This window comes from Marmota flaviventris, chromosome 2, assembly GCF_047511675.1.
Source record: "Marmota flaviventris isolate mMarFla1 chromosome 2, mMarFla1.hap1, whole genome shotgun sequence".
Classification (NCBI taxonomy): Eukaryota; Metazoa; Chordata; class Mammalia; order Rodentia; family Sciuridae; genus Marmota; species Marmota flaviventris.
Window position 1 is genome coordinate 114,955,681 of NC_092499.1, and position 12,568 is coordinate 114,968,248.

The 12,568-nt window shown below is 42.3% G+C and overlaps 1 protein-coding gene across 3 annotated transcripts in view; it reads left to right on the forward strand.

The window, feature by feature from the left end:
* The window catches only part of Paqr5 (progestin and adipoQ receptor family member 5), a 78,478-nt gene that overhangs the window by 46,474 nt on the left and 19,436 nt on the right, over positions 1-12,568 (forward strand). The window lies entirely within an intron of this gene.

Sequence of the window (12,568 nt, forward strand, 5' to 3'; positions counted from 1 at the left end):
CCCCAGAGCACTTAACCACTGAGCCAATTCCCCAGTCCCTTTAAAAAATCTTTTTTATTTTGAGACAGGGCCTTGCTAAGTTGTTTAAAGCCTACTAAATTGCTGAAGCTGGCCTCAAACTTCTGATCTCCTGCCTCAGCCTCCTAGTCACTCAGTTTTTTCTTTTTTCCTTTTCACATTCTATTTTTCCGATTTTATAATTAATATGTCAGAAACAGGCTTTATGTCTGTTAGAGGATATTCAACTATTTTAACATGAATTGTTAGAGTAGGCAGGAACGGGTAGGGCACGCTGAGGTTAAAATGTACACCAGATGCCACAGTGATAACATAGCAAAGGTTTATTTCAGTTCACATTGCTACAGTGATGTAACTGAGACCAAAGGGCCCATGTGGATGGAGATTCCAGCATCTCCTAGCTGCACCATCTGGCACATGTGGCCTCCCATGTCCCCACAGAAGGGGAAGAGAGAGCTCTCTTAGTTTGATTTCCCCAGAAATAGACTCCCAGATAAAGATTCGTGTGCAGAAGTTTCACTGGGGACTATTTTCAGGAACACACCTGTAAAGAAGTGAGGGAAGCAGGGTGGGGTAGAAGGAGAAGGTACCTCGGAGGCCTCCACCTGTCACACAGAGGCACCTGAGTGGGTTGGCCTTCCAGAGTTGTTGCTCTACCACTAAGCTACACCCTCAACCCTTTTCTTAAAAAAATTGGAACAGATTATTGCTAAGTTTTCCAGGCTGGCCTTGAACTTGCAATCCTTCTGTTACCGACTAGGGGTGCTGGGTTCATTGTCTCCATTCAGCAAAGAATTGAAGAACAGGATACAGAGAAAGCAAGCAAGGAGAAGGTTTATTGAAGAGAGAGAGATAAAGAGGCTGACTTCTCTGAAGAGAAGGGGCCCCAGAGATCAAAGTCTAGTGGGGGAGTTTGGGCCTATTCTTTTCATGGTCTCTGCAATTTCCTCCTTCCCCTATCTCCTTCCCTGTCCATGACTGGTGCCCCTCTGTCCATGCATCTATTTTGTTTTTTCTCTTGGATCCCCACTTGGGAACTCGAGTACAAAAGTGTCTGTCTGATTGTGTCCCTGCTTGTGTCCACCAGCACTTTTATCAAGCAGGAAATTGACCTCATCAAAAGACACTCTCCGGGCTGGGGTTGTGGCTCAGTGGTGGAGTGTTCGCCTAGCACGTGTGAGGCCCTGGGTTCAATCCTCAGCACCACATAAAAATAAATAAATAAAATAAATATGTTGTGTTTTACTACAACTAAAAAATACAACATAAACAAACAAAGACCCTCTCCATGCTCCTTTGTTCTGGTCTTGCCCCTGACTGTGGGAGGCCATCCTCGCATGTGATTTGAGTTACCTCCCTGGCTGGGTGAGAGGCGCTTAGACACAGCTGTGTTAGAGCCTTCTCCATCCTTTTCCAGGTAATTCATTAGAAAGGCAAATTTTATGTAATTTCCTTTCTAATTTGTCCCATGTATGTAAATTTGATGAATCTTGGTCACAAAACCAAGCGCAAAATTCACCTACAACTTTTAAGAATTGTAGCAACTGAGTCTTTTTAACTTGCTTTCCCTTCTGATTAATTATTGTCTCAAATAGTCAAATACATGTCTTTATCAGTAGAAGTTGAATTCCCCATTATTAAAATTTTTAATGTCCCTTCGGTCCAAAAACTGCCTGGTACTTCCATGACCCTAAAATTGTCACAAATTCCGTATTTCTATAGCGCGCTCCCTAACTCAACCTAGTCAATTTACTCAAGAGCCCCACGTTGGGCACCACTTCTGCCACGCGACCAGTGCTGGCTTCATGAAAGAAGGTTAGGTTCATAAGTAATTGCTAGGGAGTTTTAAATTAAAGAGACAAGACTCTCATTACCTTTAATACCAGCTCAAGAGGGCTTCTCCTAGCTCCCGCCTCCAGCCACCTAATGCGGTGGCGAGGTTTATAGAAGAGACTAGCGAGAGAGAGAGAGAGAGAGAGAGAGAGAGAGAGAGAGAGAGAGAACACGCCAAGGAGTGGGCTTTTATTGGGGAACAAAAACTTCTGGGGAAAATACCATCCAATGAAGGTTAAGGGGGGCAGCATCCCAAGGTCAGGGGTGATGACTGGGTCTTCAGGTCAGTGGCCAGGCACGCCTCTGCACAGACAAGCCCTCGGACCTAGAAAAGGGTGGGGAAGGCTCTAACACAGCTGTGTCTAAGCGCCTCTCACCCAGCCAGGGAGGTAACTCAAATCACGTGTGAGCATGGCCTCCCACAGCTGATCACTTCATTTGCCATCTTGCCCTGGCTGGCTAATTCCTTCTGTATCTCCCTCAATCCTGCTTCAGCTTCCCAAGTAGATGGAATTGTAGGTATGCACTATAATTGCCCAGCTCAATTTTTTTTAATTTCATTGTTTTTTTTAGCAATTAGAGAAATGCCAATTTATTTATTTTTATCTTTTCACCCTTTTTAAAATGGTGTATTATAGTTACATATTTGTACATACACCCAATATAACAATATAATTTGGCCAATATCACTCCCCAGCACTTCCCTCCTCCCTTCTTCCTTCCTATTCCTTGGTCCTTTTCCTCTATTGATCTCCCTTCATTTTTAGGAGATTCCTCCCACACTTTTTCCTTTTCCCCTCTAATTTCCAACATGAGAGAAAACATAGACCCTTAACCTTCTGAGTTTGACTTATTTTGCATAATATGATGGTCTCTAGTTCCATCCATTTCCTGCAAATGCCATTTTTCTTTAGTCTGAATAAATCTGCATTGTGTATATACACCACATTTTCTTTATCCATTCATCTGCTGATGGACACCTAGGCTGGTGCCATAGTTTGGCTATTGTGAATTGTGCTGCTTATAAACATGGGTATACATTGTCACTATAGTATGACTTTAATTCTTTAGGATAAATACTGAGAAGTAGTGTAGCTAGGTCATATGGTGATTCCATGCCTAGTCTTTTGAGGAAACTCCATACTGATTTCCATAGTGGTTGTACTAATTTATAATCCCACCAACAGTGTAAAAGTGTTCCTTTTCCTCCACATCCTCTCCAGCATTTATTATTATTGGTGTTCTTGATGGTTGGCATTCTGACTGGTGTGAGATGAAATCTCAGTATAGTTTTGATTTGCATTTCCCTAATTGCTAATGATGTTAAACATGTTTTTCATGTATTTTTGGCCATTTGTATTTCTTCTTTTTGAAAAGTGTCTATTTAATTCATTTGCCCATTTTTTAATTGGATTTTTTGATTTTTTTAGTGTCAAGTTAAATATTCTAGATATTAATTTTCTATCAGAAGACTAGCTAACAAAGGTTTTCTTTCGTTCTATAGGTTCTCTGTTTACATTCTTAATTGTTTCATTTGCTGTGCAGAAGCTTTGTAATTTGGTGATTTGCCATTTATTAACTCTTGGCATTATTTCCTGAGCTTTATTGGGTCCTATTGAGAACATCACTGCCTGTGCCTAAAAGCTGGAGTGTTGACACTACGTTTTCTTCTAGGGGTTCCTTAGTTTCTGGTCTAATTCTAAAGTGTTTGATCCATTTTGAGTTGATTTTTGTGCAGAGTGAGAGATAAAGGTCTAGTTTCATTCTTCTACATATGGATAACCAGTTGTCCCAGCACCATTGTTAGAAATGCTGTCTTTATTCCTATGTATGTTTTTGGTACCTTTGTCAAGGATCAAAATTGACTGTTGATGTATGGGTTTGCCTCTGTGTCTTCTGTTCTGTACTGTTGGTCTGTGTGTCTGTTTGTATGCCAGTACTTGTTACTGGTTACTTGTTAGCTCTGTAATATAATTTGAAGTCAGGTATTGTGATGCCTCCAACATTACTTTTGTGGCTTAAAATTGCTTTGGCTATTCTGGGTCTTTATTCTTCCAAATGAATTTTAGGACTGTTTATTTTTTTTTTCTAGTTCTGTGAAGAATGTCATGGTATTTTGATGGAGACTGCATTGTATCTGTATTTGCTTTTGGTAGTAAGGCCATTTTAACGATATTAATTCTGCCTATCCATGAACATGGGAGGTCTTTCCATCTTATGATGTCTTCTTCAATTTCTTTCTTCAGTGTTCTATAGTTTTCAAAGTACAGGACTTTTACCTCTTTGGTTAAATTTATTCTTAGGTTATTTTGTTTTGTTTGGGGTTTTTTGTTCATTTTCTTGAGGCTATTGTGAATAGAATTGTTTTCCTAATTTCTTTCTCAATAGATTCATCATTGGCATATAGGAAAACTATTGAATTTTGTGCGTTGATTTTTCAACTTGCTACTTTTCCAAATTTGTTTCTTAGCTCTAACAGTCTTTTGGTGGAGTTGTTTTTTTTTTTTTTGGATCTTCTAGGTATAGGATCATATCATCTGCATACAGTGGTATTTGACTTCTTCCTTTCCTAATTTTTATCCCTTTTATTTCCTTCTCTTGCCTAATTGCTGTGGCTAGAATTTCTAGCACTGTTAAATAGGAGTGTGGAGAGTGGACATCCTCATTTTGTCCCAAATTTTAAAGGAAACTTTTTCCATTTTTCCCCATTTACTCTGAGGTTGTCTTGGATTTCTCATATTTAGCCCTTTTGATGTTGAGATAGGTTCCTTATATCCCGAGTTTCTTCAGTGTTTTTATCATGAATGGGTGCTGAATTTTGTTAAGGCCTTCTCTGAATCTATTGAGATTACTAATGATTTTTCTTAATTTTTTTAAAAATTTCTAAAAATTATATTAGGTTCTTTTTGAATCTGTTTATTTCCTGTTTATTTATATATATATATATATATATATATATATATATATATATATATATATATATATATACTTACATACATACATACATACAGGGAATTAAACTCAGGGGTGTTCAACCACTGAGCCACATCCCTATCCCTATGTTGTATTTTATTTAGAGTCAGGGTCTCACTTTTGCTGAGGCTGGCTTTGAACTTGCTTTCCATCTCCTGTCTCAGCCTCCTGAGTCACCAGCGCCCAGCCTTCCTGATCATATTTTTAAGCTGTTTCTTTAAATATATTGGACAAAGATATATATTTCAAGGTCTTGTTCTTTGAGCTCCATTTCTGCCATCCACTGTTTCTACTGCTTTTTGTTCCTGGTGTTCTCTTTCCATGTGTGCATGCTTGTATTAAAATAGCAATCCTTCACAGAGGCTTTGTACTTGCTTTTGTAACTTACCCAAGGGAACTGCATAACTTTGACCTCTTCCTATTTACAACTACTTTACATTTTTCCATTTGAGATTTCTTGGACCACAGACCCATGTGAAGACTAGTTGATAGTTCAGAATTCTTAGTATTTTTCCCTTTAATTTTATTTGGTTTTCTAATAACTTTCCTTGTTGTTCCATTATGCCTGCTTGGGTTTATTTCATTTATTTTTCTTTAGAATCCTGGCTTTATCAGCAAGGTGTCCTACCTTAGACTCCTTGCCTTTGGTGGTCCTTGGGTTTCACCTCTTGTTTACAAAGTCTGGCAGCAAAAACTCTGGTGGTGAAAGTGTCTTATCTCCCGGGGTTCCTGGTTTTCCTTTGTTTGGGGGTTTTGTGACCTTTCTTTTGTGCCCTCTGGCTGACACATTTATCTGGAGCACAATGGAAATCTGGAGCACAACATTTCCATTGTGCTAATATGATCAGTCTAGCATATTAATTGTTTCAGTCAGAAGGATCCTTCCTCATGTTTTCATCATCATTCTGCAGAACCAGCGTCTCCCAGCCATCCGTCTAGGACCTTCCTTCATCACCCTGGGTCCAGTGATCTCTTCCTTTTGAAAACTTCTATGACACTTGGCATTTCCATGAGATGTTCTGAGTCATCCCTGGCTATACTGGATGGACGCAATAAAACATTCATGGGCTTTCAGTCCAGTAGTTTGCATCTTGGTTTTGCTATTTATTATGGACTTGGAGACTTCTATTCATTGAGCTTCAATTTTCTCATCTGTAAAATGGGTTGTCAGTCCCTTCCTTTCCATGACCTCATGGCATTCAAATGAAACTAGACTTACCCCTGACATGTGTTGAGTCAAATCATGAGAACAGGTACAGGCCACAGACTATGGGTCTATGAAGCTAGCAAACACTTATGTGAGATGGGTCTGTCTGCCTTGACAAATATCCCCTCATAATAACAAGAAAAAATATAAAGCTCTGATTTTTTGCAGCAAAATATCAAAGACAACTGAATTTAATTATTATTGTACATATCTGGATGCTATGTTGATGAATTGTGATATTTGAAAAAGCAATAAAATAAAAACGTACATAATTCCTAAATTATTATGTTTAGTTCATAAAACTTATTTTTCTTGGCTTTCAAAATTATGAGTTATAGTGTTATAATCAACATTATCAGATGATTTGCATTCTGTTGACAATGTTGCCAAATTAGAGCATTGTTCTCAGTCATTGTAGTTCTTTGATAAGAAATGGAGAAATTAATTCAATTGGGAGAAACTGCTGCTGTTTCTGCTTAGTTCTGCGAGGTAGAACAATTGGAATGGCCAAAAGAAATCCTAAATCCACATTTAGAATAAAAAATGAGCCATAAATTTTACTTATCAAGTTTACATTGCATTGAGGCTGCATATTTTTTTTTATTTTTTAGTTTTCAGTGGACAAAAATCTTTATTTTATTTGTATGTGGTGCTGAGGATGGAACCCAGTGCCTCGCGAATGTCGGGCGAGTGCGCTACCGCTTAAGCCACATCCCTAGCCGGCTTGAGCCACATCCCCAGCCCGAGGCTGCATATGATAGTTCATATTAAGCAAAAAATGATTAACTATTTTAATTTCACATGTCACATCTCATATTGCTATTTTTATTCTCTCAAAGAAATGTCTAGATTAATATAGTCCTCATTTGACTATTTTGATAAGAAAAAAGACATAAAGACAATAGAAGATAGGATTTTGCTCTGCAAAGTCTACTATTTCCAGAAAAGTAATCTGGATAGAAATTAATCCTGGGATTATTTGTATGTGACTCTTCTCTTTCTTAGTTCACAGATATTTTTGTTTCTTTTTTTGAATTTTATTTTATTGTAATATCGCTGTTATTGTATATTTCATACATGACTCTTTGGTTTTGAAAAATCCAATACATATTTAAAATAATAGGTATTTTTAATCCTTTTAAAAGTAAAATAACCAAACCTAGCTTTTTTTGTAGGCTTTTGATAACAGCATTTCATGACATGTATCAAATAAGGCTGGGGATTCAGTGTGCAAGAAGCCCTGGGTTTGATCTCCAGCACACACACACACACAAAGATAATTTATTGTCTTCCAGTTCTGTAGATCACAGGTCTGACCTGGGTCTCATTGGGCTAAAATCATGGTGTTGATGGAGGTTGCAGGGGACACTGGCCTTTTCCAGCTTCTAGAGGCTGCCCCCCCCTTGGCTTACAGCCCCCTTCCTCCATGTTCGAAGCCAACAGCGTTGCATCTCTCTGTCCTTTGCCTGCAAACAGCTCACCAGCTTCCCCACTGGTCTCTAGCTATTCCTTGTGTTGGCTTTTCATGCCTTTCGTCTTGTGTTCATCTCGTACCTCCAACTTTGGGGGAACCTCCCCTCCTGTGAAGAACTGGGTGCTGGGAAGCAAAGTGACAGCACAATGCCAAGCTGGCTTGGAACCAGAGGCAGCTGAAGAGAAACGCTGGCTTAGGAAATGTGTCGCCCAACCTCAACACTTGTGAAATCTTCTAGGGCTGCCATGACAAAATCCCACAGACTCGGTGGCTTAAACTTCAGAGAGTTATTTTATCACAGTCCTGGGGGCTGGAAGGCCAAGATCAAGGTCTCAGCAGGGTTGTTTCTTCTAAGACCTCAGATGTTTGCCCTCTTGCTGCCTCTTCACAGGTCTCCTTCTGCAAGCACGCTCTTGTGCTTCTCTGTGCATTCAAATTGCCTCTTATGAGAGACACCAGCCAGAGTGGATCAGGACTCACTCTAATGCACTTGCTTTCCTAAGTCACCTCATAAAAGACCTTATCGACAAACACAGTTACATCCTGAGGTACTTCAGGTTTAGGACTTCAACAAATGAATTTGAGGAGGACACAGACCAGCCCAGAACAGCACTTTAAAGAAGAAACTGGCTAACTGCAGTGGCACACTCCTGTAATCCCAGCAACCTGGGAGACTGAGACAGAAGGATCAAAAGTTTGAGATCAGCTTGGGCAATTTAGCCAGATCTTGTCTGTCTCAAAGTTTTAAAATGGGCTGAAGATGTGACTCAGTGGTAGAGCATTTACCTAGCGTGCTTGAGGCCCTGGGTTCATTCTCTGGTGCCACCCCCAAAAGAAGAAGGAGGAGAAGGTGGAAGGGGGATAGGGGGAGGGGAGGAGGAGGAGGAGGAGAAGGAGAAGGAGAAGAAGAAACTGAGGCTCAGAGAAATACATTACGTCCAAAGTCATGCCACAGGTCAAGGGATGAGATTCCCATGTCTCAACAGAGCCCTTCTTAGCAGCAGCAGAGACTGATAATGCACAAGAGACCAGAGAAGGGGAGTCTGATAGTTGCATTTTGAGCTTTAATTTCACTGCTTCCGGGAAGTTGGATAAATGCCCTAAGCTTCCCAGGCCTCAGTTTCCTTTTCTGAAAAAATGGGCAATAAAGGGCTTCTCCTTGGCCCGGAGGGGTGGCGGATGCCTGTAATCCCAGTGGCTTGGGAGGTTGGGCAATTTAGAAAGATCCTGTTTTGCCTGGTGCAGTGGTGCATGCCTTTAATCCCAACAGCTCAGGAGGCTGAGACTGGAGAACCGCAAGTTTAAAGCCAGCCTTGGCAACTTAGCAAGGCTCTAAGCAACTCAGTGAGATCCTGTCGCTAAATAAAATACCAAATAGGGCTGGGGATGTGGCTCAGCGGTTGAGTGCCCCTGTGTTCAATCCCCTTTTACGCCCCCCTCCAGAAAAAAAAAAAAAAAAAGGCTTTTCCTTAAAAGAATTTGATGAGATTTGGACAGGAAATGCAGAGTACATACTAAAAGTGCGGGCCTGCTTCCTCATTCCACTCTGCTCTTTCTTTTTTCCTGCTATCAAAATCTGCTCTTATGCCACTTGCCAGAAATGCTCAGTTATTTTCCCCAGGTTATTTTCAGTTCAATAGCTAAAAAAATCAAATGGCTTAAAAGCTTAAAACTGTCGTGGTGGGATTTCAGGCATAAGCTAGCAGGTAGCGGGTGAGGCGCTTGGCATGCTGGGAGCCTTCCCCAATGCTGCGCCTGTGGCAGGCTCTAAAAGGGAACACTTACTGATGTGCCCTTCCACCCCCAGTGCCTGGGGGTTCTCACTTCTAAATAATAGGCTGCACATGATTTGATTTCATTTCACTCTAAATTTGCCCAGCCTGCAACCAGGGATGCAAAGTGGAGTCCTACAAATCAATTCCAGTGTGCAAATAAGCAGGTGCCTATTAACTTGGGGGTGCTTAGAAATGAAGCCAGGCTTCAGAGTGTTGAGGCAATGATTATACTTTGCCTTTGGGGTCAAACCGGGTTTGGAATATGTCACTGTTTTCAAATGTTTCATTTGCTGTCTTGATATACATGGCACGTGTTCTGTGAAGATCTACTCTGTGCAGAGCACTTTGCTAAGGCTACAGGGGCAAGAAGGAGAGAACTGGTCTCCTTTCCTGGGCTTAAAGTTGCTCAGAGCAGGAATGGGTCTAAGCCTGAGCAATTTGGTCCAGTAAAGAGAGGCTCAGGTTGGGGACCAGCAGGGACAGGCTGAGCTTCTCGTTCTGAGTTGGAACTTCTCTGCCCAGAGAAGCTCCCTTTCTTCATTCAGCTGCTATTGTTTTGCAGATGCTGCTCTATACCTGCCCCTATTGCATGGTTGGTGTTGACCTGGCTCATCCATGTTTGGGGTCAGGATGGCAAGTTAGATGGAGGCAGGTTCTTTTAATCTGTGCCTAGCCCTGACTTTGGTTGCGAAATATCCTCCCCATGTCAGGCACCAGATTCCCAAGTGTGGCCAAGTTGTCCAGCCCTGTTGTTCCTCTCTGACTTTTGAGTAGGCCAACACCTGCTTTTGGCAGCCAGAATGCCAGGAGCCATAGAGAGGTCAGGAGTCACCCTGAGCAGAATGAGGGTAGTCTCTTCCTCCAGCTCCCGCTAAGCTGCTGCCCACAGTGGCTGTCACCCTGGTAGCTCCTCTGCAACTCCGCCCTGCCCCCTTGTGGGCCACCCACCCTCACAGGCCAGGGCTCTGCAGAGTTTTCACTCACTGGCTCTTGGTCACAAGGTCTCTTGCCATACAGGACAATGATTCTTGGCTTGGCCAAAATTTAGTCAGACTTCTGAGCCTTCTCTCAGGCCCATATGTGTATTCTTTGTGAAATTCAGCTTTGGGAAAAGAATGCTGATAAGTCAGCGCAACCAGAAGGCCCCATCTTTGATGGCTGGTTACCATCCACACCTGACCAGGTTCTTCATCCTCCACCAGGGCCCAGGCGAGGTTTGATCACACGGGTCGTCTTCAGTAAGAATCCTGTCAGGTCAGTTTAGCCAGGTTCCCTGCAACTCCTGCTTAGCTGTTTTCATTTACTGACCCTACCCTGCTCCTTGGCTGTCAATTCCCACTTGACCATGCTGTGTTCCACGTTAAGCCCTTTCTCTCTCCCCCTCTGCTAGCCCATTGCAGAGGTCTTACATCTAATGCAATGGTCCTGAATGGTCTTTCTTACTGTGCTTTAGTATTAATTTTTTTAATGAGGCTCTCCTTAATTACTTCATGTGAAGGAGCGAATAATTAATAGTAATTGCTCCTTTTGTAGAGTCTTTGCATTTTAATAAGCAGCTAATGCTTTAATTTACTTAAAAAATTTTTTTAAGGAAGAAAGAGAAAAACTTGAAAAGTGGAATTAGAGGACCAGTGGGAAGCTCCTGGGAGCCCTGTTTTCTGCCAGGGGCCTTCCGAATGCCACCATGCAGGCTCTGTCCTCCTCCATGTGCATCAAAGGCTGAGGCTGGTGGCCCATTTGCCCCCTTGTTGTTAGCCCTGGAGCAGTGGGAGACTGCCAATCAAGATTCCTGCTGCCAGGGCTGGGGCTGTAGCTCAGTGGTAAAGTGCTTGCCTTGCGTATGTGAGGCACTGGGTTCGATCCTCAGCACCACATAAAAATAAAAATAAAGAAACTGTGTGTTTATCTACAACTAAATAAATATTTTTTTAAAAAAGATTCCTGCTGCCCGCTAGAAGAGTCTTCACTGTAATCCAGGGACATCAGAATTGAATGGTGAACCAAAAACCAGAACATATCACTTTACTTAGTCATGACCCAAACTAACTCATTACTTCATGAGGCCATGAGCCAACTTAATTATCTTCCCTCCCCTGATTGACTAGTTTTACCCAGAGTCAAACTAAGAGGTCCCCGAAGCTCAGAGCTGCTGCTGGGAGGGAACCTGTTCACCTTCCTGCCAGTGCCTTCCCACTTTACAGATGAGGACTTTGAGATCCCAGCCCAAAGGCACATGGCACCTTGGGGACTGAAATCTGACTCTGCTCTGGTAGCCCCTTACTTTCTTTATTGTCCTGTGGGAACCTCAAGAGCCAGCACCCACTAGACCTCACATGTACTGGGGTGGAACCTGGGCCTCATGGGTGCTACGTGTGTGTTCTACATTGAGTTTGGCCCCAGCCTGACCTATTTTTAAATGGAGGCCTCTCTTAATGAAGAGGTTGGTGACCCAAGTGAGAGATGGGGCGGGGTTGGAGTTTCTCCAGCCTTTACCTCCTCATGAAGTTGAAAAAGCAAAGGAAACTTTTAAATGCGTCCTGACCTGACTTACATCACGATGATTAATATTATCATTGTTATCGATTGCTTCAATCAAGCCACTAGTTTATCATTTACCTTTCAAAGGTTATGTCAATATTCATATAAATTAGTGGCTCTGAACTGGAGGAGATGTTGCCCATGGGGGACATTTGGCCATATCTTGAGACATTTTTTGGTTTTCACCACTTGGTCGGGGTGGTAGTGGGCACAGTAAGAGCCACTGGCGTCCAGTAGATAGAGGCCATGTGTGTCTCTAGATGATGCACAAGCCAGCCCCCCCCCCCCCAGGAACTATTTGGCCCCAAATGTCAGTGAAAACCTTGCTCAACACAAAGGAGTGCAGGGTTGTCTTAGTGCTAATACCTTGACAATCAAACTCTTCATTTTTCCATGTTCGGCCCAGCCTCTGCTCCACCATGAATACTTACATTTCCTCAGCCCTTATGATCCTGGCAGGGGTTCAACTCATATTCCACTTGTCATCATTCTCTGCATCCAGAGCTGTTGTCCCTCTTGCATTGTCCTCTCTGTTACCGGTTTTTTGATGGATGTAATAGGATACCTGAGGTGGGCTGACCCGTTCATGTTTCTGATTGGGGTGTTTGCAGGGACTTGCCAAGTGAGCTGCCTAGGCTGGGGTGGCGCTGTGGGACCTGCTGCGATCAGCCTCCTCTTCCACAGGCCAGGCGTCGGCATCATAGTCCTCATCATCAGTAGCCTTTATGAAGTGCTTTGTGACTGTCTCCT